At 41.7% G+C, this 27,153-nt stretch overlaps 1 protein-coding gene across 3 annotated transcripts in view; it reads right to left on the reverse strand.

The window, feature by feature from the left end:
- The window catches only part of TULP4 (TUB like protein 4), a 237,301-nt gene extending 222,600 nt beyond the window's left edge, over window positions 1–14,701 (reverse strand). Inside the window, exon 1 of one of the 3 annotated variants that reach the window (XM_057527691.1) lies at window positions 14,559–14,701. The gene's annotated coding sequence lies outside the window, so the exon portion shown is untranslated. The remainder of the gene's footprint in view (window positions 1–14,558) is intronic. The other 2 variants (XM_057527692.1, XM_057527694.1) reach the window with 2 other exon arrangements.
- Between the last annotated feature and the right edge of the window lie 12,452 nt (window positions 14,702–27,153).

Genomic DNA, 27,153 nt, shown 5'->3' on the forward strand with positions numbered 1-27,153 from the left:
GTACACGTTATAAATAGCTACAATGGTAAATTCTGTTATGTATATTTTACCACAATTTAAAACAACAAAAAACATGATACATCAAGAGTCACAGAGACAGACTGAGCCCCCCACCCTGCGACAAACACCACGCACGGTGTTACCTGAGACAGTCATGCAAATGTGTCCCCTTGCCATGGGCAACTCAGTACAGAACCGGGGTGACGTGAGTGGCCGTTAGGGTGGGTACAAGAGAGCTGCGGTTTGGGGGAGGTGCGAGCGGGGGCTGCTGAGCCCAGGCAGCCGCCTCCTAAAATCAGGAGTGATGAAAAGGCACTCCACAGTCTATCTCCCCTACCTCCTAATACCTGATCAGCACAGTCTTACCATTACTAATTCCTAAGTATTTCAACATAAACTCCTCAGAAGTCACTGCTGGTTTCCTATCCGCCACAAACAGATGGCAGCCCAGAAGAGTCCTGTTCCCATTATGCCGACTTGGCGGGAGGCTCACCTGCCGCCACCTGAAACACCGATCCCTCCCACCTGCACACAGAAGGCTCCCAAACACAACTCAAATCCCGCCCAGATGCCCACTGATCAGCCTCCTTAAAAGCATGGGGGGGAGTCTCATTACAACTCCACTAATTAATAACCATAGGGAGGGACCACATCGCATCCTAGTATGATTACAGGAGACTGCAGCTTTCGTTGCAGTTCCACTCTGCAGTTCAGGCTGGTTCCCGGCCTGATTACACTGGGATGGAATCCAGTTTTCTAATATATCCATATGTATGAGAATCAGAGCAGATCTTATTACATCAAACCTGGAGGAAAACCTCTGGAGATGCTAAAAGTTCAATTTCAGCCACATTAATACATCCTTAAAATTTTATTTACAATGAAACCATCTATCCTGTTTTTATAACTCCAACACAGATTTCTTAGCTGCAACTTTTTAACTTAAATAATCAAACACTAAGCGAACGACAGACTGTTCACAAATTACGCCTAAATTAGAAAATATGAAAGCTGCCTCTGTGCATGTATATGTACATATGTGTACACACACACACACTGGCAAGGAGGAAGAAAAGGAAAAGTAGATTGTTTACTTCATCAGATTCCAAGCAGAGATGTTCTTTCATGTTTTGTGGACGTACCTGACAATCACCAGGGCCTTAACCACTGACTGGTCCTTGCCTGCTCAGCAAATCAAATGGGACTCTTTGGAATGTTAAGCCAAGGTTTTCTTTAGCAGAGGCAGCTTAAATTAACTATAGCTCAATGTTCTCCTGCCACTCTCCAGTAATGAAACCCTTCAGTGGCTCTGCTCTTGCAATAAAGACCAAAATCCTTAAACACGGGATACAAGGCCCAGCACGAAAAGGCATCTCTTTCACCAAGGCCTCTGCATTTCCTCAGGGAAACCATCTCTGACCTTCTGACCAGATCAAATCCCACCTTTATACCCTGTATTTCTCCTTTGTGGTATGAATGAATGAATGAGTTAGCATGTCTTTCAGTGCAAGTAACAGATAATCTCAACTCAGGTTGCCTTAAACAACAGGGAAATTTATTTCACATAATAAGTCCAAAGGCAGGTGCATGGTAGGCTCCGAGGAGTTCTCTCTGCTCTTTTCTCGCTCTGTCCTCTCCCCTGCACCAGCTTCACGTTCAGATTGTAGCAATGCGGCTGTAACAACTCCAGGCACCACATCCAGACAGGATTGTACTCAGAGGAAAAGGACTATCTTTCCTAGTGTTGTCATTTTAAGATTGAGAAGTTTTCCAGAACCTCTGGCAGACCAGAACTAGGTCTCTTGCTTATCCCTACAGCAGTCACCAACGGTGAGTGGGACCTGCATGACTGGCTGAAACAGATCAGGACTTACCCCTGTGCTGGGGATGGATCGCCTTCCCCACAGCACATGCAGACGGGGAGGGTATCTAAACAAAACCCCAATTCCATGACGAAGGGAAGAAAGGATGTTAGAAATGCACTCAACAGGGTCGGCTAGTTATCAGTCTGGGATACGTGCTGGTTGTTGCCAAGAGAAAACCCCACTAGCTTCACCCACATGCACCTATAAAACCAGCAGCAGCAGCTTGGACGGGAGGCCACAGGGGGTAAGAGAAGAGATACGGGACTTTCGATCAGCAGGTGCAGACTCAAGTCCCAAGACGTCTGCTTAACAGTTACGTGACCATGGGCAAACCCCCGACCTCAGCTTTCTCATAAAATAAAAAAATACATGCTTGACATAATGTGCAAGGTTACTGTGAAGACCAGATAAAACGGCAGATGTGGAAAAAGGCTTTGTAAAAACAATGATTATAACTAAAACTTGTAAAAAGTCACAAGCCACCGAGAAAAACTCCTCAAAGAAAACAGAAAAAAGCTGTCTCTGTCTGGCCAAACTGAAGCAGGTATAATCTACTAATGGATCTCTGCTTTAAAAATTGTATTTCTATTGATTTACTTGTGACTTGGTTGGAGGCTTTCCAGTATGATCTACCGATTCTCTCTGAGTTGAGGTGGAACAGAACAACTCTATAGAAACTGTCTTCAGGGTCTGTAGAAAGCCAACCCAGGGTCCTCTTCGCTTTTTCATTGATCCCTCCTCCTCAGGCATGCACAGCAATCATATTCTCACTGCCTTCTAAATCGAAAGGCAGGGTGGTGGTGTTTTACAGGTCAGAAAAGGCTAAGAAAACATAAGTGTTTTCAGTTAGGAGAGGGGAGACTGATTTGAATGCACAAGTAGAAGCCAGTGGTTACCCACGAGACAGCTCGGCCCAGCTCACGTGAACATGTGTGAGTCGCGATGCCTGTAGACAACAAGTGCAGTGGTATCTAAGGCCTCCCTGCTAATGCTATTTCTATCAGGCAGTGTGGGCATGGAGTCACCCAACAGGGCTTGCATTCTACCTAATTTCCCACCTGCCCGCCCCACCTCTTACTTCATTCATCTGTCTCCACTTACCGTGGGGTAGAGATGGGCAAGCGAGCCACACAGAGTCTCAAACCCATCTAAAGAGTAAGATATGCGTTCATCTACGCCAACCACATTTTTTCTCATTAGATACATCACCCTTCATTTGGTCAATAAAGTTAGAAGACTGGCCGTGCCTAGTACCGTGATTCTAGAGGGTGAAAGCAGTGATATTCTGGGCTTACTTTGATGTCTAGGAACTTAAAACGCTTCCTCACAATGAGGGTGCCTTTCTCTCCGAGACTTAAAAATCAACAACATATGATTTTCCACTCCGGTCCAGGCAGAAGAACCAGGCAACAGTGTGAGAGCAAAGACATCTTAGGGAATTACAATGCAGGGGAAACGGAGGCAGCAACTGGCAGTCTGGACAGTTTGAGAGGTATTTCTCTGCCCAAGTTCCCTGTGGTAGCACACACGCAGAACAGTGCCACTCCCAAGACACATGCTTCCTAGGGGCAGGTGTGTCTAATAAGACCAATGATCAAGAATATTTTCCATCTAAATCACGTGTATGTGTGAAAGAATTCTGTAAACCATAAAGCTGCCATGTCCCAACACCAGTGCAGTGTCTCGAGCTCAGCTTCTCCACAGAGCACATTGCCATGTGTGGTCCTGCCTCTTCAAAACCCACCCCACTTTATGTAACGTTGTGCCCTGGGGAAGGACGTCAGTGAAACTGGTGCAATCAGAAGGAAGTCTAGAGTTTAGTTAATGACAACGTATCAATGTTAATTTCTTGGTCTTGACAAATGTTCTATAGTTTTGTAGGATAACATTAGAGGAAGCTGGGTGAAGGTTCGGAGGAACTCTCTGTACCGAGTATCTTTGTACCTTTTCTGTAAATCCAAAATTATTCTAAGATACGAAGCTTATTTTAAAAAGTTTAAAACACCTGTCTGCTTAAAAAAGGAAAAAAAAAAAAAAGAAGGGGAAAAAAACACACTCCATGGGAAAAGACTTTCTAAGCAAACCATCAGAGTAGAAACTATGGAAAAAAAATTGAAAGACTTGACTACATAGAAAATTTAAACTTTTATACATAAAATATGCCATGAACAGAGTTGGAGTTGAAAGGCAACCAAGAAACTGGGAAAATATTTATAATATGCACGCAAGAAAAGGAGTTGATATATATAACACAGCAAACTTCATATATTTTTTAATTTTTAAAAAAAGGCCACATGCCTAGGTACTCCATCTGCTACAACTGCGTTCACACATTTCAAATCTGTACGTCCAAACTCGAATTCAGTCCCCTTAAACCACGCTTCTTCCCATTCCACCCACTGCCTCTGACAGCCCCCCACACCTGGGGGCTCTGCTAGAGAAAGCAGAGCTTCAGTGCAGCCTTCCCCACAGCGGCTAACTCTGTTCAATTTGTTGGACCACTCCTAACCAAAGTCTCCTTCTAGAATCCAGGACTCTTTTCTTCTTTATGAGTGCAATATGTCAAGCTTACCTACTTGGTGCCCACAATAGTGAAAACAGGTCAAACCACAACCAGAAGTGGGAATCCTGAGAAAAGACCTCGCAGGTCAAAACCAGATTCAAATTTCAGCACCAGCCAATCAGAAAAAAAGGAATCAGAAACGCACTCACCACAGGTGGGCAGTCTCCTCCCACCTGGAGCCCCATTTACCTGGATTTCTAGAGAGATGCACCTATTCAAAGAAAAAGCACCTTCTTAAAATAAAATAGTTACAACTAACTCAGCAGTTTATATTAGAACCAACCTATCTTAGTAATTTTTTGGTTGTTGTTATTTCTGTGCTTTTAAATTTAGAAGGGGACCAGAGAATCTGAAGAAAGAATATACTTCTTTCAAGGTATCCCCATATATGTAGTTTAAATTATGTCAGAGTTAGAATCATACTAAGAATTAATATTAGTCATATTATCATATTAAAATTAAGAAGCAAAAAGAACATTGAAGTTCCATACATAAAACAATATAGAGGTCAAGATATAAAATATTTTTCACACAGAATAGTGTGACCATGATTAAAACCACTAGATAAAAATTCAGGAGCTAAAAGTTTGCATCCCAGTTGATTACATTCTTCCATTAACCTTAGGCAGACTTTCTGTTGCCCTACTTACCTGGAGTTTCCTATGCTACAAGATAGTAGTTCATGTCTTAAAATAACTCTAAGTACTTAAGACAGTACTAAAGGCCAAGTAGATACAAAACGAAGAGTAGAATTAAAGCCAATCTTAACTTCTTGAAGCTCATTCATGATCTAATTTGTGAATAACTCCAGACTCCCCAGCACGCTTCCTTCCTCAGACATCTCACCTTGGGTCCACCTTACTGCTCATTAGCACCAAAGGAGGTTTAACTCAAACCAATTGTGCTCGTCATTAACCATCTAGTAAAAGGTTTGAAGTAACTGGCTTAAATTGACCTCCGGTGATTACTGGTAGAGTTCACGTGACAGTGCTTACCCCTCTCCCACAAGTTTCAGCTGTCTTACATACAGAGAGAAATAGCTCAATTCCCCAAAGCCAAGTACATGCACATCCTTCTATGTCACATGAAAGAGAAAAACTTCACCATCTGAACACGGGTGAAGGACGGCCAAGGAGATTCCATTTCTATGACCATTAATCAGCAGAGATCACCATTGTTTGCAAATCACAGACAGCAAAGAAAGGGAAGACAATGGGATATCCCAAGGCTCTCAGAATTAAAAACGATACACCATTTCTGAACCATGGGTTAATCCTGAGACTTCTCTACTTATTTACAATAAACTTATTACATTAAATTCATAGGAGGCTGATGTCAAAGCACCTCATAAACATTATTGCTTCTATGAATACCTCTGTGAAGAAAAGCATTTTTAGCCTAGGAGGGACCTACAACGGTACTTAATGTTTCTCTATCCCATTTCTTGCACATAAATACACATAAGGTACAAATCCTATTCACTGTACTGTATCACGAAATTTTTCAAAACAATGTTAATTAGTTGATCAAAAACTTAAATAAATCTATTCCATACGGCAATGTAATCGTGCAGCTTGTTAACGGTCCAGAAAAGATTTGGCGCTGATTAGTTAAAATTAAAGGTTGACATAATTAGATAAAACTGAATTATGGTGATAACTTGTGGACTTCATATATTAGCACTTTGCTCTCCACTGATAACAGAGACCTGGCTGTCGTAGCTGTAAGAATGGTGAGGAGGAAGGAGATGCAAAATCAAACACAAACAGGACGCCATCAATTCAAAAAGGCTGGGAAGTGATGCTCCAGTTAGCTGTGACGGATGGGTTGTGGGCGGGACCCCGATCCCACGCTACTTAATTTATCCCCAAGTCCCTCAGAATCAAAGCTGGGTGAGGAGACAGAACAATGTGTGTGCCACTTTCATTCTCACTCCGTCACAGTATTAAAAATTACTACTATTGGAATAAGATAAGCAAACTGTGAGCTTTCTTTTACTAAGAGTCGCTGTGTTTTCTTCCAAGCATTTCAAATATTACAGAATTTATTTCATCATTCAGATATCAGAAAATTCTGAAAAGTTAACTTCCTACACAGGAAACACAAACTGGGTTTCTCATTTCCTGGGAAAAGATGGCAAGCACAAAAACAAAAAGGGTTCCAACTATTTGTAGGCACTGGAAAATGTGACCTGGGTTTAGCCACATTCATCCACCTCGCTGTCCCCATGATCCAACCTCCTTAAACTTCTTTCTTTCAGGTAAGTTAAATCCAGGAATGACTTTTTGAAGGCATTCTTGTGTAACATGACAGATGTTAATACATAAACTTCCTGATGATTTAACACAGTAACTATGGCCACCTGAAATGTCAGCTCTGGTGTCCAGGGTTTTCATCCACAGCATCAGGCTAACTTCTTATCATGCATGTTTTGATATTCTAACCACTGGAGCTGAATTTGTCCATCTGGTTTGTGGCTAAGAGGACTGTCTGAAGCTTAGGAAACTGATTTACGTGTGAAGATAATCCTGCATGTTCTCAGCACATGGTAACGTCACTACTGATCAGCTTTTCTGGAATATTAAAACTGTCCCAGTACTAACCAGCCTGTCGTCATGGAGGACCTCTGGCACTCTGACACAATGCCATGTGTTTCCCCAGGACGGTATCATATACTCTTAAAAGCCAAAGATGAAGGAAAGGTTCATAGGGGGTTAACAACATGGTACTCAAAGTATGTTCTACACAAGACTTCATTTCTCTTGCCAGAGACTGAAAATTACACACACACACACACACACACACACACACACACACACACACACACACCAGGTGTAACTGCCTCCGAAATTTAAACTAATCTTCCCTTGCTGATTGCAAGAAACGGGTCAAAGAAACATTCAGTTAGGATGAAAAAATTCTGAACGCAGTGATATTTGTCTCTATCAAAGGAGAATTTGAAAACACTGAGCAACAGTTTTAGAAAGTAGATACCAAAGAGCCTGTAGAACCAAGTGTCCCAAACAGTAACTAGCTTGGGATCAACAGGTGAGACTTAAGAGGAAAGGTTGAGACTGTCATAAAAATTATTCATGAAAAAGGCCAACTTCTTAGCCTTAACCAGACACGAACAGATCTGATACAAGAAAAACTTTAACCCAGCGGCTCTACTATGCCCATTCCAAACTGGGAGAAAATGTCCAAGTATTAAGACTACCGAAAAAAGAAATAGCAGAAATAATTGTAACAACATAATAACTTATATTATGCATTTCCAAATCCTTTCACATCCATTAAGGTCTAAATTAAGTCTTTAATTTTTAAAAAGTGAGAAACTGTAAATCTTAAGTTGCAGTGTGTATTATCTTTCTCAAAGCTCTTTCACATCCATTTTGACTCTAACTGTGCTTTTGATTAGAAATAATACCAGTGAGAAAGATGTTCAAGTGAGTCTGTATTATCTGCACAGCACCTCTGCACACCTACAGAATAATTTTCTACACTCTACAGCCTACTACGCCATTACTAGGAGGCTTTCCATAAACACTACTTTTCCATTCTATTCTTAAAATACTCTTTCTCTCAAAAGTGGTTATCCTTGTCACCACACAAGCGCAAAGACTTCTATTTCTACTTACTGACATCAGAGAAATATATTTGATTCTGAATTAACCACATTTAAAGGGAAAATAGCATAATTTTTAAAATCCGAGAATCCAAAATTTTAATTTTGACCCATTTTCTATGAAAGCCAGAAATCAAATAGAGTTGACCCACTGGTATAGGTCCTAACATGCCAAAAACAGAAGTTAAAAGGAAAAGAAAGCCCAAGTTTATCAGAGTCTGTAGTAATTTATGGAGATGCAGTAATTAATTCAATGTTTATGAGCAAAGAATGTATTTAATTTTAACTGAATGTGTAGCGGGCATCTATCGCCTTGTCTTCCTGGAATGTCTTCCCTTTCTTTAGTTAAAAGCACCCCAACTCACCTTGTGATTCCTCCATTCTATATCTTTGTGGGACTGTCAACTGAGAGCAATCCTATACACACACACACACACACACACAGCCAAAGGGCAAATTACCTAACAAGGCCAATCATAGTCTCTCCCCAGGAAAACTAAATCTTCCGACACAACAATGAAATCAGTGGGTGCTGTCTTCAAGACCACGGCACCTGAAACAGACTGCCCATTAGGTGGCTCCTGAAGCCTAGCTCCTCGAAGGTCTGATTCTTGGCCTCCAAAGCCTAGTCGTTCAGCATTTTCTATGCCTATATTGTATGTAATTGCTATGCCTACAGTTCTGTAATCTCTCTTTTTCACTCAATAATATATAATGGGCATCTTTCCAGATTGGTTAATATAGATTTATATCATTATTTTCAATGGCTGTATGCAAAGAAGGTACCCTAATCTATTTAATCAACTCCTTACTTAAGGTTATTTACTAAATAACTGTATAGAGTAAATAGTTCTTTACTGTATACATATATCTTTGCTAACTTTTCCTACTATTTTTTAGGATAAGTTCCTAAATGTGGGCTTGCTGGGTTAAAGGCTATGCAAATTTTACGTTTTGACACATAATAGTAGCTATTTAGAATAAGTGCAATGGACTTCCCCGGTGGCGTAGTGGTTAGGAATCTGCCTGCCAATGCAGGGGACACGGGTTCTATCCCTGCTCTGGGAAGATCCCACATGCCGCGGAGCAACTAAGCCCGTGAGCCACAACTACTAAGCCTGTGCTCTAGAGCCCGCGAGCCACAACTACTGAAGCCCGCACACTCTAGGGCCCGCGTGCCGCAACTACTGAGACCCGTGCACCTGGAGCCCGTGCTCCACAGCAAGAGGGGCCACCATAATGAGAGTCCCGCATGGCTCAACGAAGAGTGGTCCCTGCTCACCGCAACTAGAGAGAGAGCCCACATGCAGCAACAAAGACCCAACATAGACAAAAAAAGATTAGAATAAGTGCATCAATTTACACCTCTACTGAGACCAAGAGTATACATGTCCCTTCATCTTCACCAGCACTGGGAGTTACTATCATCCTTATTCCCACTCCAAATTGGGAAATGCCCAAATATTAAGACTACCAAGAGAAGGGATACCCGAAGTAATCATAATAACATAATACTTTATATCAAGCTTTACCAAATTGTTTCACATCTAGTAAGGTCTAAATTGAGTTTAAATTACATTGCCAATATAATCATTGAAAAATGGTGTCTTAGTTGGCTCAGGCTGCCATTAAAAAATACCACAGTCTGGGGTGGCTTAAACAACAGAAATTTATTTCTCACCATTCTGGAGGCTGAAAACTCCAAGATTAAGATGCCAACAAGGCAGATTTCTTTTGTGACCTCTCATCTTGGCTTGTAAGTGGTTGCCATCTAGCTATGTGCTCACATGACCCCTTCTTTGTGCATGGTGAGGGGCAGGGAGGGAAGTGTTTTGGAAGGGGTCGGTGAGCTCACTGGTGTCTGTCTCTTCTGATGAGGGTACTAATCCCATCATGAAGGCTCCACCCTAACCCTAATTACCTCCCTAAGGCCCCATCTCCAAATACCATCACATTGGGGGATAGGGCTTCAACATAAGAATTTGGGGGAGAGACATTCGGTTCATAACAAATGGTATCTTATTTTTGCTTTTAATTTCATTTCTTCAATTACTAGTAAAATTGAATATTTTAACATATTTATTGGTCATTTACTTTCCCTTTTATTTTTCTTTTAAAAATGGTCTGTTCTGATTCCAAACCTGGAACAGGAAGGGTATAGGATGAGCCTGGAACATCTTGTCACACCAGAAAGCAAGGAAGCTACTATAGGCTACTAGAGCTGTGTGATAAGGACTCAAAGCCAAACTGAATGAGTCTATCTGCCCAAAGATATGGCAATTTGAGCATCAAAAGGACAATAATTGAAATGGACTGAAACACATCATATATGCTAAAACAGAGGAGTTCATAAAGATCCTCAAAAAGAAAAAAAAAAAAAAGGAAAGAAAAGACCCTAGCTCCATTACCATTGGAAGATGGTAGGGAACCAACTCATGATTTTGGAAAGTGGCAAATAAAGGGAAATAATCAAACATTCCTATACAATGTATACCTCAGGGTGAGTCCTTCATGCTCTTCCATACAGCAAAATATACCACCATTATAACATTAGCTGAGAAAAAAAAAACATCGTCTGCATCAGCTGCAAATTTCAGAAAGATGTACCATATTTCACTATCCACGTGGAAGGGAAATTAAAGGACCCAGAGAGGATATAACATACATATTAGTTTCATCCCCCATGGTTCCCATATTTTTTAAAGGTACTGTGCATTCTGTTGGTGGGAATGTAAATTGATACAGCCACTATGGAGAACAGGACGGAGGTTCCTTAAAAAACTAAAAATAGAATTACCATATGACCCAGCAATCCCACTACTGGGCATATACGCAGAGAAAACCTTAATTCAAAAAGACACATGCACCTCAATATTCATTGCAGCACTATTTACAATAGCCAGGTCATGGAAGCAACCTAAATGCCCATCAACAGACGAATGGATAAAGAAGATGTGGTACATATATACAATGGAATATTACTCAGCCAAAAAAAGGAACGAAATTGGGTCATTTGTAGAGACGTGGATGGACCTAGAGGCTGTCATACAGAGTGAAGTAAGTCAGAAGAGAAAAACAAATATCGTATATTAAGACATACATGGGAACCTAGAAAAATGGTACAGATGAACCAGTTTGCAAGGCAGAAATAGAGACAGAGATGTAGAGAACAAACATATGGACACCAAGGGGGGAAAGTTGGGGTGGGCGGGATGAATTGGGAGACTGGGGTTGACATATATACACTGATATGTATAAAACAGATAACTAATAAGAACCTGCTGTATAAAAAATAAATAAATAAAAATTTTAAAAAGGTACTGTGCATTAAAAAATAAAATTAAATAAAATTTTAAAATAACTAATTTGATTTTCTGTTTTAATTAAACAAATCATAATTAAATAATTTCCAGTGAGAGCTCTTGATCATCATGAGATTACCTCAGTTGCTAACACTTAGTATGTTAAAATTTAGAACCTTTATTAACAAAATGTAATATATACATACAATGGAATATTATTCAGCCTTAAAAAGGAAGCAAATTCTGAAACATGCTACAACATGGATGAACCTTGAAAACATGCAAAGTGAAATAAGCCAGTCACAAAAGGACAAATACTGTATGATCCCACTTATATGAGGGACCTAAAGTAGTCAAATTCACAGAGATAGAAAGTAGAAAGGTGGTGGTCAGGAGTGGCGGGGGTGGGGAGGAGAACAGAATGGGAATTTATTGTTTAATGAATACAAAGTTTCAGTTCAGGAACATGAAAAGGTTCTGGAGATGGATGGTGGTGACCACTGCATAACAATGTGAATGTACTTAATGTCACTGAACTGTACACTTAAAAATGGTTAACATGGTAAATTTTACGTTATGTATATTTTATCACAAAAAACTTAGTATTTTTAATATGTTAAAATTTAGTTGACTAAATTAACATTATCCCAACCAAATTAAAAGAAATTCGACATTTCAATTACATATTCCCTGCAGTCTCACTAAGGACAAATGTACAATTTCGGAAAAGCTTTTGGTAATACTGAAAACACTTCACAGGGTAGGAACCAATAGAAACCAATTCAATAACTGAATCAAGACATTTCATAACAGAAGTTTTACTCAATTTTTTAATGCATTTGATGAATCACATGCATAGCTGGGTCACTCAATCTATCTTCAATCTTTCTCCATCCACAGAAGAGAACAGGAAAGAGATAATTGATACTGTAAATGCAGTGAAACAGATGAAGAACAATGTCCTAGCTTAGCCCTGCCCATGGAAAGCACTCAACAAACATTCCCGAAATTCAGATACTCAGTGAACCTGCAATAAAACCAAAAGATAACTTGGGCTTTGCATTCTGTCCTCCACACTACCCAGTGAGAGGGCTGACATGCAGCCTGAAGGAAGGCTGCTGTCTCTTTATTGTTCTTTCATCACTGGGGATCTCAGCATCAATGTCGGATGGTTCAATATAAAACAGGTTTCATGAACTACTTATCCTTTTATGGCTTAAAAAAGTTTTTTTCCATTCAGAGTTTTGGTGGGGAAAATGTAAATAATCAAACTACCACTCGTATAGCTCCATATGAAAACTAGAAAGTTCAATATGATACACACATCTTTTCTAAATGAAAAGCTGGTTTTAAAATAAACAGTAGTAAATACATTACTATTTCTCGGGCACAGGAAGTTAACTCGGGCTTTCTATTCTTCTCCCATGTCATAAAGCTTCACTGTGTTAAAAAAATTTTCCCTATATGATCCCTCTAACTCAGTACTACATACTTCCAACTCTAGAGGTCAACAACACCTCCCCCCATCGCAGGAAAACACTGCTACTTTCACAGCTCTTACTAAAATAGAGCACTTAAAATTCTCCAAAGAATTTCACATCCTCTAGCAACTCTCTCACACAAATTAAGTACTATGCTTAAACACTAGATTTAGCTATTCACAATTTATTCATATACTTATTTCCACAACAGTAAACTATCAAGAAATAGAAAGGGACGGCTGAGTTCCTCCCAATCTGAGCGTGGTACAATGTTGAGATCAGCTTCCCAACTGCCCCACCAGATCACCAGGAGTCCAGGCAGTTGCCTCTGGTTTGCAGCGTGGCTGTGTGCAAGGAGCCCTGTCGCTCTCCATCCATCACAACCCCAAATCCCAGCAATCGGTGCTGCAGGGCCTGGGGATGAGTGTCCTCCAGGACCACAGCACCATTCCCAGTGGCCTTGCCTGCAAGAACTAAACTCCAAGAAATGCAAACGTGAGACACAGACAGAGAGGCACAAAGAAAGTGACTCCCAAATGATTTTTTACATTCTTCAAAACCTTAGAAATAAATTATTTTCCCTGTGCTTTTTTAAGAACCTGCCTACTGGGTATCCTTAAGGTGCTGCTAAACTACTGCAAAATACAAAGAGGAGGACAATCCCCAAGTAGAGAAATCCAGGGCAGAGCTCCCTGTAAGGGGAGCTGACTGTCCACCAGGGGAGAAGTGTTAGAAGACTTTCTGATCACCATGGCAATTTAGCAGATAAGTCACATCCATCCCCGACAGAACTGTGTCACCCTTATTTCCTTCCACAAAGCTAGATGAACCTCACCTTTCCAACCTTAAAGTGGTGTGACAAGAAAAAGTAGACACCTCTCCCTACTAATTGCCCGAGCCGGTCAAACTTCAGACGCAGCATCATGCACTTTGTTTTTAAGCAGAGAGAAAAGAGGAAGGGTTGGCATTCTGAGCGGAATCCCCGTGATTTGCCAGAGGAAACAGCACAGACCAAACAGCAGAAGCGCCAGCATTTCCATGCAGCTGCCACGACAGGTGACCGGGCCGCTTTGCAGACACCCCGCTCGCTCGGGGGTCTCAGGGAGGTGGGGGGGCAAGAAGGCCAGGCGGGAGGGGGACAGCCCGGAGGACGAGAAGGTGGGCAGAGGCCGGGAGGGAAATCCACTCCATCCAGACGCAGGGGAGGAAGAGGAGGAGCACAGTTTCCCCCGGGAAACCGTTTTAAGGGGTTTTCTGTCTCCACAATTAAGAAAAAAAAATGGCTCCAAGCCAAACGCCTCCTGATTTACACACAGACACACATACACTCACGCGCGCGCGCGCACACCAAGCTCCTCTATCGCCCCATTTTCTTAGACACTGAAACAAAAGACTAAAACCGCTAAACGGCAGCAAGCGCCGCCCGGAGCCGGGTGTCGGCCACCGTCTCCCCACCGCGCCCTCGGGAAAGCCCACTCGAGGGGGCCCGCCCGCCGCCCCCCGCCCGAGCCCCGGCCGGGGGCCGCCCGACGCACCCCCGCCCGCGCCCGGCAGAGGGGCCTGGCCGGGGCTGGGGGCCCGAGCGCCCGCCCCGAGGGGACAGGCGCCCGGCCCGGCTCCGGAGGGCGCTCCGGCCGGCGCTCGGGCCCGCCACCTCCTCCACGGGAGGGCGGCAGCGCCCGGGCCGGGACGGCGGTGACAAGAGCCCAGCTCCCGCCTCACCTCCGGGCGCCGGTGGCGGCGGCCCCGCGCTCCTCCGCGCCTCCCTGCCTCCGCCTCCAGCAGCCCCGCGCCGCCGCCGCCGCCGCCGCCTCCCCCAGTGTCTCCGCGGAGTCTCCGCCTCCCTCAGCCGCCGCCGCCGCCGCCGCCGCTGGGCCCGGCTGTGCGCCACGTGACCGCGCCACGTGACCCGGCGCGGCTGGCAGGCACCTCCCCGGCCGCCCTCGCGCCCTCGCGCCCTCGCTCACCCGGGGACCCGCGCCCCGGCCGTTGACGACCTCTGGCTCTGGACTGGGGTCGCGGCCCCCGCCACCCTCCCCTCGCGGCCCGAGCTGCTGCCGGGCTCGTCACCTGCTTGCTGCCACGCGCGAAACCCCCAGCTCAACAGACCCTCCAGCCACTGCACACTCGCGAGCACTCCCTCAACGCGCACACACAACCGCCGAACACCCACTCGCGCGCCCACCCGTTCTCACGCACGTGTCACACACGCGCACCCCGCAGTCTTCGTCCCTCGGGGCAACTACACAGCCTGGACTACAGTGAAAACAGTAACTAGTCCAGTCCGAACCCCGCTCCCTTGAGGAATCCTTCCTACCCGGTAATGTAATGATTTGTGTGCGGTCCGAACTTAATTTGAGCCGGAAGTGGATATCACACTCTCTTTGAAGTTTAAAGTCTCTAGAAAGCGCACGTTGCTTGTAGTGTGAACCACCGTATGTCTCCGTGAAGACAGTCACTGAGGTGTCTTTGATGGTGATGGTCTGATCTCAGATATATCGTATCTTTTTCAGTTGGTCTTATGGGGAAAGGACTGGATGGCGTCATTTTAACTCACACAGAGGAACGAGCATTCACAGCCTTTTTCCCCCCATTAAATTGATGTCCTGCTAAGAACGGAAACTTTATGTATCCGTCCTTCATTTTCCATCACGTCCACAGAAATGACACTGCTGATTGTGTGACTGTTCACGTATGTGTATTTTTTAAAAAATAGACAAGAGCAGCATCCTTTCTTTCTTGATATGAGGCTTAACATGCCCTATATATTTAAGTGTAGCAGCTAATCTTTGCAAGTGTTCCGCACTTTTTTCTATTTTGCCTATTTGCCAAAATTTTCACATCAGCTTCGGCTTCAGAGTTAAGAATTCTGGCTTCCGTGAATCTCTGGTTGTCAGAAAGAAAATAAAAGAGTTGGACTAGAGTCTTTAAATCCTGAAATCACATGCCTACAATTTCACAAATGTTGGCAAGTGCTGCCTAGATTGTTTTAATTTTTAAAAAGTTTTTAAACGATAATATTTGCCTCTAACATATGCATATAAGTATAATGTGTTCAAGAGAAGTATTAATATGAGCGTTATTTAATCGCATTTTATAACATCTCTAAAATTAATTTTGACACCTTTCAGAAGTAAAACTACACTTAATTCTTAGGGTACCTTAAACATAAAAGATAATCCTCACTCATGTCAATGTAATGAGTATCTTGCTTCAACTAAGGGCTTAATATTATGCTAAAGACGGTGGGGGAACCAAAGGAAGTATACAGTATGGCCCTTACCCTCAAAATGTGCAACCTCTAACCAGAATTATTTTAAAATATATGCATAACGTGTTTTTTAAAAGTCTGTCTCTCTCTCTCTCTCTCTCACACACACACACATTAACTGGGGTCAGCAATCAGGACCTGGAGCAAATTTTGAAAAATCTGACCCTGACTGTTAGACCTTAAAGAGTTAGTAAAATGATGAAAGATGAAAATATGCAGTTGAAGAACTTTTCTTGACCTAACAAATGCAATGGTTATAACAGCCTAAAAATGATTTAACAAATACCATTAAGACTGAACAACGTGGGTGTTCTTTCTTCTGCAAAATGAAAAAATATTAACCTTGAAACCACTCTTCTCCTAATACCATAGTTTTCCTTATGGCTCACATGTGCAAACTCTTTTTTATTCAAGCACTGTTTGGCACAAATACAGCCAACTCTCAGCAAAACTGCAAAGGCTCTCAGGTCTGCCTTCCATCTCTGCAGTCTCCCACAGCATGAGCAGTGGTGTGAATGGTCTCCGAAGCAAGTATCTTCATTGAAGTCCTGCTTCTACCACTTAGGAACAAGTGATAACAAGAACAACATGCCTAATACCATTTCTTTAACAGTACATTCAAATAACAATATCTACCTCACAGGGCTGCTGAAGGAATTAAATGAAATAATTTATGTAAAGCACTGAGTATAGTGCCTGATACGTAATAGGTACTCAACCAAAAGTAAGAGCTCAGGTGTATTAAATGCTTGCCACAAGCCAAAGGCTGTGCCTTGCTGGTTCTTATTTTTACTATTCCCTGTTACTCAGGGTGGGTGCCCTTCATCCCCCACCATACCTCCACCAACCCCTTCCCTATTCCCTCTCTCTGCCTTTTCAGGATGAAAATGGTTTCCTTAAGACATTTTAACTTGAAGGCTCATTTACAGAAGTCTATTGAATCAGTTGTGAATCAGCATTTTAAGCTTAAAAAAAAACCTTTCAAATTATGAAATAAAAATTGACTATAATTTAGAAATCTGAGGCAACCGGGGGCCATTAAGAAGGAGATTCGGCAATTGCGGACCCTACCACTGGCCTTTGAAACCCCACTGGTCCAACAATTCTAATTTTGTTGTGTTTAAAATACATCATTGTCTTGGGCAAACTTTTTTTTTTTCTGGCGAGGTCCTAAAACTGCCTCACTCTTGAAGGAGGAGGAGTGACTGGAGAGCGGTGGCCCCCCCCCCCCCACAGCTTCTTCCAGGCTCAGTGTCAGGGCCACGACAGGCCAGCCACGGCCGGGAGGCCTCGGAGGTGAAGGCGCCAAGAGCGCAGAGAAGATGGAATCGTGGCCTCACCTGGGGCTGGCCAGCTGCGCGCACAGCCGGGGCGGGGCTGAAACCAGCTCGGCCTCCAACCTCACAAGGTTGGCTGCCCTCCGGGAAGCTGCTGGGGACGAGAGTCGTGGAGCTGAGAGCCAGGGCTGTCGTGTTGGGACTGAAGATGATCAGGGTGTAAGGCTGCTAGCCAGAACATAACACAGCAGAAACGACTTTACTCCAATATCAAACGCCCTAAACACTGGCGGCTCAGCTGTTACTCTGTCGTATATAACCTGTTTGTTATATCTGCTTTTTGTCTTTGCTTTAGCCACCACGTGGAAGAACTCGTTGGAACTTGGGAAGAACAGGCGTCGTCACCAGGCCCAGGGTTATCGTCGGTACCATCACCGGGTGACTGGGTGAGCCTGGACACATACTCCACCTCTGCGATCGTCACTGCTCAGCCTGTAAGAGGGGGAGGGGCTGTTGGTCCCTGATCCTTCCCCACTCAAACTCGATGACTCTTTCAATGAGATTTGTTAATAGAGAGAAATACGTAGGACCCTTTCCTAACCTGTGGCTTCTCTATAGTTTGGAATATTCATAACAACCCACTGTCAGGAATATTTCGTTTAACTTGTTCGTGCTAAGGTGAAGGACAAGATGAACTGCCAGGGGGTGGGGGCTTGGCTGCACGCAGTTGTAGACCTCAGTGGACTTGTTAAAGTATAAAGTGCCAAAATGAGTTTGCAAAGCATAGACCTCCCCCGTAACATTTAGTTTCTCCATGTCAAATTCACCCAATTTACATTTCTTAAGCTAGGAAGGCTGTAGAAGAAGAAAGAAAGAGCATTTTAAAATCAAATTTCTGTCTGTACCCCATCCTTTCCTTTTCTGTCCCTCCTCCCTCACTCACCCTTTTCTTCCCTTGACCATGAATCCAAAATATACTTGGTCACCAGTATGAAGTCACTAACAGGACCAGTGTTCAAGTATTTCTCCATTTTGCAGGCGTCTACCATAAATTTTCTGAGGCTATAATTACAGCAAACACGGTTGGACCAACCACCGCTCTCCCCTCTTGCTTGCTAACAAACCCCAGTGTGTTAAGCTGTGCATGTCCTCCACTGACCGGTGCTCCCGGAAGCCTGGCCACTGCCCACCCCCATCCGGGTCTCAGCCACCGGTTCTCACAGTGGATCCCAGGCCAGCCACAGCAGCACCTGGGAATTGTTAGAAACACACATTCTTAGCCTTCACCTCACACTTCCTGATGGAAACCCTCATGCTGGGGGCTGAGCATCCTGTGTTTTAACACACTCCACAGGTGATTCTGACCCACACGGAAGAATCACTGGTATAAACCAATCTTGACAATTCTATTCTCTTTTCGTAGAAATAGGCAAGTGATCCTGTTCTGGTCAATTAAACCTGAGTGATAGTCTGCAAGGGAAGACTTTTGAAAACAGCTTTTTAGCTCCTAAAAAAAATATGAGGACATTTTCCCGGGAAAGTTGTGGGTCTGATTTCTTAATACTAAGATGTCATTTGTATTTTCACTCGCATTCTCTCATGAATGTACATTGGTCTTATCCAGAGGTGACATGCTGTGCAATACCACAACAGATTGGGTGCAGAAGTAGATATGAGAACCCACTTGTTCTCTATTAAGAAAGACATTACAGGACTTCCCTGGTGGCGCAGAGGTTAAGAATCCACCTGCCAATGCAGGTGACACAGGTTTGAGCCCTGGTCCGGGAAGATCTCACATGCCATGGAACAACTAAGCCCGTGCGCCACAACTACTGAGCCTGTGCTCCAGAGCCCGTGAGCCACAACTACTGAGCCCGAGTGCCACAACTACTGAAGCACACGCCCTGGAGCCCGTGCTCCGCAACAAGAGAAGCCACCACAATGAGAAGCCCACGCACCACAATGAAGAGAGTAGCCGCCCACTCACCACAACTAGAGAAAGCCTGCACGCAGCAACGAAGACCCAATGCAGCCAAAAATAAATAAATAAAACTAAAAAAAAAAAAGACATTACAGAGATTTGTAAAAAAAGTAAAACAATGCCACTCTTCCCACTAGATTTTTTTGTTTTGGAAAACATAGTTGTTTTTTCATTAAAAAATGTGTGATTTATATTAACATATAAAGATGTACTATTGTTATAAACTAATAAATATTTTTTAAAGTTTCTCAGTTTTAATTTATAAAATGGTAAACATCGATAGATATAACCCATATTATTATATTTTAAAAGCTCTTTGGGGCCGTTAATTCTTAAGAGTGTAAAGGATGAAGGCCTGAGAAAGTCCGAAGGCTGCTCCTTTGGGAGAGGATGCAGTGTCTGGGGCTGCTGCTGCCATCTTGTGACCACCTGAGGCGTCAGCTCACACAGCCAGGACGGCAGGGTAGAGAGAACTGGTCTGTGAGGCCACTTTGACCCTCTGAAGACCCAAGCCTGGTATGTATTCTACAAACTTTCACTATCTTGAACTTCCTATTCTCTGAGATGATAAATCCCCCTCTTGCTTAAGCAGTTTTAGGTTGGGTTTCCTCTTACTAGCTGAAAAATCTTCCCAACCATTGTAATTCACATTTAGCTCTGAGGACCTCAATGACGTTTACAATCCCATTTTGCTTAGGTTTCCGTAAACAAGATCAGTGACATTATTTACAAAATGAAGACAGTGAAGCCCCGAGACAAAAATTGAATAGAGAATAAAATGTGATAAAGTTGTCATTCATGAAAGTTAACAGAAATTATCAGCACTCTAAATAGCCAAATCAGTGAAAATATACTAGAACCCACACACATTTAGGAAAATAAATCTCTGATTAAGACCATATACTTAAACCATTACAGTCTCTGTTTTGTAAAATCAATAACTTCTATGTAAATGCTAGCCATTTTCAGTTTAGCTCAGTAAAAAGCTTAGATTTTGTAACTGATAATTCTGAGAATCAGAGACTCTGATGAAAGTGATGTTTACCAATAAGACCAATGAATACAAATATGAAGTCATACCTATATAATTAAGCATTGCTCCAAAGAGAATCACTTATTAGATACTCAATAACTTTTGTTATATAAAAAAATTAGATAGAAGGAGAGAAGCTTTGAAAGATTTAAGTATCTAAGTACTGTTTAAAGTACCAGGCTACAAAAGAGATGCATCCCAGCAACATTACATTGAAATAGGCAAGTTATCCCCATTGCTTACATTGAAGTAACCTTACTCACACCTGCAAAATAATGCAAGAGTTTGGGATACTGTCGCAGAGGTGGCTAGTTGTCCACCCTAAGATAAGGCTGTAACTAGGAAGTCTCTGCCTGGCCAGGGACAACATTTCCCTGCACCCCTCTCTACCTAATTGGGGCCATATGACTGCTGCTTGCCAATGGAATGTGAGAAGAAGTAACGTGTCACTTCTGGCCATAGCAGTTAAGAAATGGGTGTGCTTCTCCACCCTGACTCTTCCCCTGGCTGCCAGCTCAACACAAAGAACTTGAGGCCCCAGGGACCAAAGCCATCAGATGGAAAGGGCCTGGATTTCTCAATCAATCACTCATGATGGAGAGCTGACTGCCAACAAGAAATACCTACGTGAGACTGCTAAAGGAGTACAAAATAAATTTCATTTTGTTAAGCTTCTGAAAACTGCAGCTAATGTTAACATAGATGCTCGGCTATCTTGAACTGTTGAAGCTCTAAGTAGACATCAGAAAAGTTTTTTACTTTAGGAGGAAAAAGAGCAAGTCTCATGGTTTACTATTGTATCCCCATCTCCAGTGCCTAGAACGGTAGCAGGTAGTGATTAAATATGTGATGACTAAATGAATGAATGAATGAACAAATTGATGGGTGGATGGATGGATGATGCATGAATAAATTGTGTTCATGTGGAAACTGTAATAGTTTGGAAAAAAATAACACTTAAGTATTTGTGGGAAATGTTCACATGTTAACTAGTATTTATTTCTGGATATTTTGAGTAAAGGAATAACTGGAGGTATTAAAGAATAAATAGACTGGGCAACCACTTGGCAGGGGTGTGAGATGTGATAGAGAAGTATATATATATACTGTTTGTAATCCTCAAATGTGGATGTTTATTAAAATAGGAAATTATGCTTTTTGGCAAAACAAGATAATTGCATTATTTCTCCGGTAGAAATTAAATCTGAAATCCAAATCGAGTTCATTTATTCCAATGTACTGCTTCTAAGGAGAAAAAAATATAGTTTGTAGCAGTATTTTATTTCACTGACGTGACACAGGGAGCAAGGAAGGACAAATTCTAGGGCATGGAAGGTCTGTATCCTCAAAGCAGAGATAATACGTGTCTGTGCTTTTAAAACTCTTGGTCAGGGCTCCTCCTACTGGAATAACTTATTCAGTACCATGATATCAGACTCCTGGTCAAGATTCAAATTTTTGTTTATTTATTTATTTATTATTTATTTTTGGCTGCAGTGGGTCTTCGTTGCTGCGTGCGGGCTTTCTCTAGTTGCGTCAAGCAGGAGCTACTCTTCGTTGCAGTGCACGGGCTTCTCATTGCAGTGGCTTCCCTTGTTGCAGAGCACGGGCTCTAGGCGCACGGGCTTCAGTAGTTGTGGCACGTGGGCTCAGTAGTTGTGGCACACGGGTTTAGTTGCTCCACAGCGTGTGGTATCTTCCTGGACCAGGGCTCGAACCCATGACCACTGCATTGGCAGGCGGATTCTTAACTACTGTGCCACCAGGGAAGTCCTAAGATTCAAATTTTTAACAAACCTAACACAGTGTTGCATATTCAATAAGTCACAAATTCTTTTTTTTGTGGCAGGGAGAAAGATTTCACATTAAGTGCTGATTTAAAAGGTCCATATCACATCTTCCATTTACCCCATAGTTGATGTTTACATTGAGACTTTGGTTAACATTTACAAGGACTTATGACCTGTCTGGCAGTATTCTAAGTACTTAAATATAGCTATTCATTTAATTCTCACAACTATATGAGGGAGGACTGCTATCATCTTCATTTCATGTGTGAGGAAACTGAGATACATGGATGGCTCTATTTCCTAGGTAACTGATATTTTTCATGCTATTGGAAATGGCATTTCTAAAATTTCATTTTTCAATTTTTCATTGCTAGTACGTAGAAAAACTTTTCTGTTTATTGATCTAGCATCCTATGACTTTGCTAAATTAAATTGTCTTTTTTTAAGATTTCATAAGGTTTTCAACATACATAATCATGTTGTCAGTTAATACAACAGTTTTACTTATTCCTTTACAACCTGCATGCCTTTTATTTCTTTTTCTTACTATTTGCACCAGCTAGGATTTCCAGTGTAATGTTGAGTAGGAATGGTAAAGTGGATATTCTTGCTTGTTCCCAATTTTAGAATGGAAGCATTCAGTCTTTGTTATTATATGTCAATTGTTATTTCAATAGATGCATTTATCAGATTGAGGACATTCCCATATTTTCCTGGTTTGTAGAGAGTTTTTATCATGAATGAGTGTTAAATTTTATCAAACACTTTTTGACATATATTTGATGATCACATGGTTTTTCTTCTGCATTCTGCTAATGTAGTGAGTTATGAATTACACTGATTGATTTTCTTTATTCTTAGTTCCCCGACCAGGGATCAAACCTGGGCCCCAGCAGTGAAAGCACCGAGTCCTAGCTACTGGACCACCAGAGAATTTCCAACACTGATAGATTTTCAAATGTTGTTCAGTTGGTCAGGATGTATTATTCTCGTTATATATTACTGGTTATATATATATTTATTTATTTTATACATATATGTAGAAATATGCTTGTTATATATTGCTAGATTCCACTGGGTAATATTTTTAAAGGATTTTTGTGTCTATTCTCATGAAAGATTTTAATTGATCATTTTTCTTGTAATATTTGTCCTGGCTTGGTGTCAGGGTTATGTTAGCCTCATAAAATGAGATGGGAAGTGTTCTCTACTATTTTCTCAAAGAGTGTGTGTAAGAAGGGTGTTATTTCTTCCTTAAATGTTTAATAGAACTTCAACTGGGCCTAGAGTTTTATCTGTGGAATGATTTTGATTAAACATTCAATGTTTTCAATAGTATTGGGCTGTTTAGCTTTCATATTTTATCTGGTGTTGGTTTTGATACATAACATTTTTTCAAGAAATTTGTATATTTCACCTACATTTTCAAATTGATTGGCATAATGTTCTTTGTAATTTTCTTTATTAAGCTTTCAATGTCTGTAGGATCTGTAATGATATTCCCTCTTTCACTCCTGATATTTCTAATTTGTTTTCTCTCTTTTTTATCCTTTGAAGTTTATTAAAACTTGTTTTATGAGCCAGCATATGCTCTATCTTGGTGAATGTTGTGTACATACTTAAAAAGAATGTGTATTCTGCCTTTGTTGGGTGAAGTGTTCTGTAAATATCAAACAGATTGAGAGTGTTATTCAAATCTTCTGTATCCTTTCTTTTTTTTTTAAAATTTATTTAATTTATTTATTTTTGGCCGCATTGGGTCTTCGTTGCTGCGTGCAGGCTTTCTCTAGTTGCAGTGAGTGGGAGCTACTCTTCATTGCAGTGTGCGGGCTTCTCGTGGTGGCTTCTCTTGTTGCAGAGCACAGGCTCTAGGCATGCAGCCTTCAGTAGTTGTGGTGCGTGGGCTCAGTAGTTGTGGCTTGTGGGCTTAGTTGCTCTGCAGCATGTGGGATCTTTCTGGACCAGGGCTCAAACCCATGTCCCCTGCATTAGCATGTGGATTCTTAACCACTGTGCCACCAGGGAAGCCCCCTTACTCATCTTATACTTTCTTTACTTCAACTCTAGAATCAGCCATTTCTCCAAGGAACTTTTTAGTATAGGATAGCATTTAGAAACCAAGATCTGGTGCTTTTGCTATGAGGATGTCATTGCTTCTAGGCTGTTTCTGGAGACAGATAGGAAGTTTTCTACATACATCTGTAACTATTTCTAGAACTATGTGGATATATATAATATATACATATCATGAGTTTATATCCTATTTCCAATTCCAATCCAACATTCCTGTGCTCTGGTTTCCATTGTTTCTGATGATGTATGTAATAAATATTTTTTTCACCTCTGGCTACTTAAATTATTTTCCTTTATCTTTGGTTTCAGCATTTTGACTATATTGTGCATACGTATGACTTTTCTTTGCACCTATCCTGCTTGGAGTTCCTTGAAACTCTTAGATCTGTGAGTTTATGTCCTTCATCAATTTTTGAAAATTCTCAGCCCTTCTGTGCTTGAATATTTCTTCTGCACAATTTTCCCCTTCCTCTCCTTCTCATTCTCCTTTACACATCTGTTAAAATATTAGATATTGTTTTGCAGATCTTACGGGCTCTGTTCCTTTTTTCTTTAATTCTTTTTCTCTTAGTATCTCAGCCTAGAAACGTCCTAGTAACCTGTATTCATGTTAATGGATCCTTTCCTCTGTTGTATCCAGTTTTCTGTTAACCCATTGAATTTTAGTTTCTGATATTAAAAAAAATATTTTTAGCATTTCCAATTTTGTAGTTACCATCTCTTTGCTGAATATCCCCATTTGTCCATGCATGTTGTCCATTTTTTTACTTGATCTTTTAACATATTTATGAAAATATATTTAAGTTCTCTATCTGATAATTCTAACATTCAGGCATTTCTATGTCTATTTCTATTAATCATTTCTTCTCTTGACTATGAGCCACATGTCCTTGCTTCTTTACATGTGTTGTAACATCTGTCACATTTTCATTTACATGTGTCATATTGTATGATTGATAGTATGAGCAAAAGAACAACACAGACTGAAATAAAAAATATTCAGTCCCAGAAAGGGGTATGCCCTTCTCCTGTCATGCCACTAATGAGGGAGGAGACTGAGTGAAAATAATCTGTAGCTGAGCTAGGTCTGGGCTTTGTTGCAGCTTTGGTTAGATTTTCCATTATCTTCAATGTTTTGAGATCAGAATTAGGACTTTCCTTTTGATAGGGTTTGTAATCCGAGCACCAGTGAGACTCCAGGGATCTCTTTATGCTTTGCAACTCAGCCAGTGGCTCCCTGAACTGCAGATCTGTGTGCTTTACAGTTAAATAATAGCCTGGCTGCTAGCTTTGCGGCTGCTAGAGGGTCCTCTTTTTTCTCAAGTCCTGTTCCTGGCTCTCTGTGTTTGGGAGGTCTCTTTTCATCCTGCTGCCCTAAGCCCAATTTTTCACAAGGCCACTATACTGTACCTGGTGAAGGCCAGAGAGGGATTGCTTTCTGCTCTCCTGCTTGCCCCCAGACTTTGGAGGATCACAGGAGTTCACTAGGCACAGGCCCAGATGCTTCAGTAGGATCTTCCTCAGGTCCCCTGCCCTGCCCCCAGCCTCCAACATACTACCCTTGTGCACTTTGGTGAAGGCCTGTGGAAGACAGTTGGTGAATGGGTGCAGACTTGCTGGATGACTGGAGCTCAATCCATCATGCCAGCCCTCACATGGCCATTAAGTTTATTAAAAGTTAGGCTGATTTCTCCATACCTCCATCCATAGCAGGTTCCTCCTACTCATGTCACTACACAGAGAGTGAAAGTGGTTGTAGATCTCTTCTGTCCTAGGAAGGGCTCATCACTTTCCGGAATTTAGTTCATTTAGGTTTCTTTGTTACCTCAGCTGCCTGACGAGTTTATGAAACAAATGATTTTTTTTTACCTTAGCTAGCTTCTCCTCATTGTTAGAGTGAGAGTGATGTTGTCTTACAACTTTTACTAAGTGGAACTAGAAGTTAAAATATGTTTTTAATCTTGAAGTTTTGTTTGATCTGAAAAGTTTATGATACAAATTTTTATTTTGAATTAATATATATGTGTATATATAATCTATAATATTCAGATTAAAACTTTGCCCATAAAAGAATCTTTTGTAAAAATACAAGAAGTCCTTGTTCCTACCTCCTTATTGTCCAAACCTTTCACATCATTAGAGAAGCAAAGGGATGCACCCACTGGAGCAGGGGAATAAAAATGAGGCAAAGGTCCAAAGCTCCCGGCTGTGTGGAGCCAGTGATACCATAAGAGAAGGAGTGGGGTCAGGGGAGCAAGTTGTGGGCTGTTGTGTTATTGTGTAGGACTTTGCTCCATAAACCCCTGTCTTCACATGCTACCCCTTGATTAAGAACACAGGATCCAACTTGCCGACAGACGACACCTGTGGCTCTGTGTCCTGTACTGGTATCATTCCACGTTGCTTTTTTCTCTTTTGTGGCTGAATGTAAGACGTGTACTATAAATCTTCATCTCTCATGTTTTTGGCTACAATATTTTCATAGCTATTTCCTATCTCTGTATTTGCAGCTCACACTACTTACTGTCCCCACAGACAACATTAATTTATCATATCTTTATTTTCGCTCAACATGAAAGGATTAAAATAGAAACGAAAGGTTTAAAGGGACATCTAGTTTTGGGCCAGTACGAGAGACAATATTATAAAATAAGTTCACCCAAATTTATAAGAAAAATATCAAGACCCCCCCAAAAGATAAATAGGCAAAGAACATGCCAATTAATTCATAAGAGGGAGTAGTCAAAGCTATAGCTACGTCCCATACAAATGTCCAAATTTCTATTGCCACCCCATTTTTTTCCTCCTGAATAGTAAACCATGTAAGCTAGCGCCCTTGGATCTCTCCACCTGCATGGACTCAACTTCTACATTCCAGAGTCAAACACACCT

Source organism: Balaenoptera acutorostrata, chromosome 14 (assembly GCF_949987535.1).
Source record: "Balaenoptera acutorostrata chromosome 14, mBalAcu1.1, whole genome shotgun sequence".
Taxonomy (NCBI): Eukaryota; Metazoa; Chordata; class Mammalia; order Artiodactyla; family Balaenopteridae; genus Balaenoptera; species Balaenoptera acutorostrata.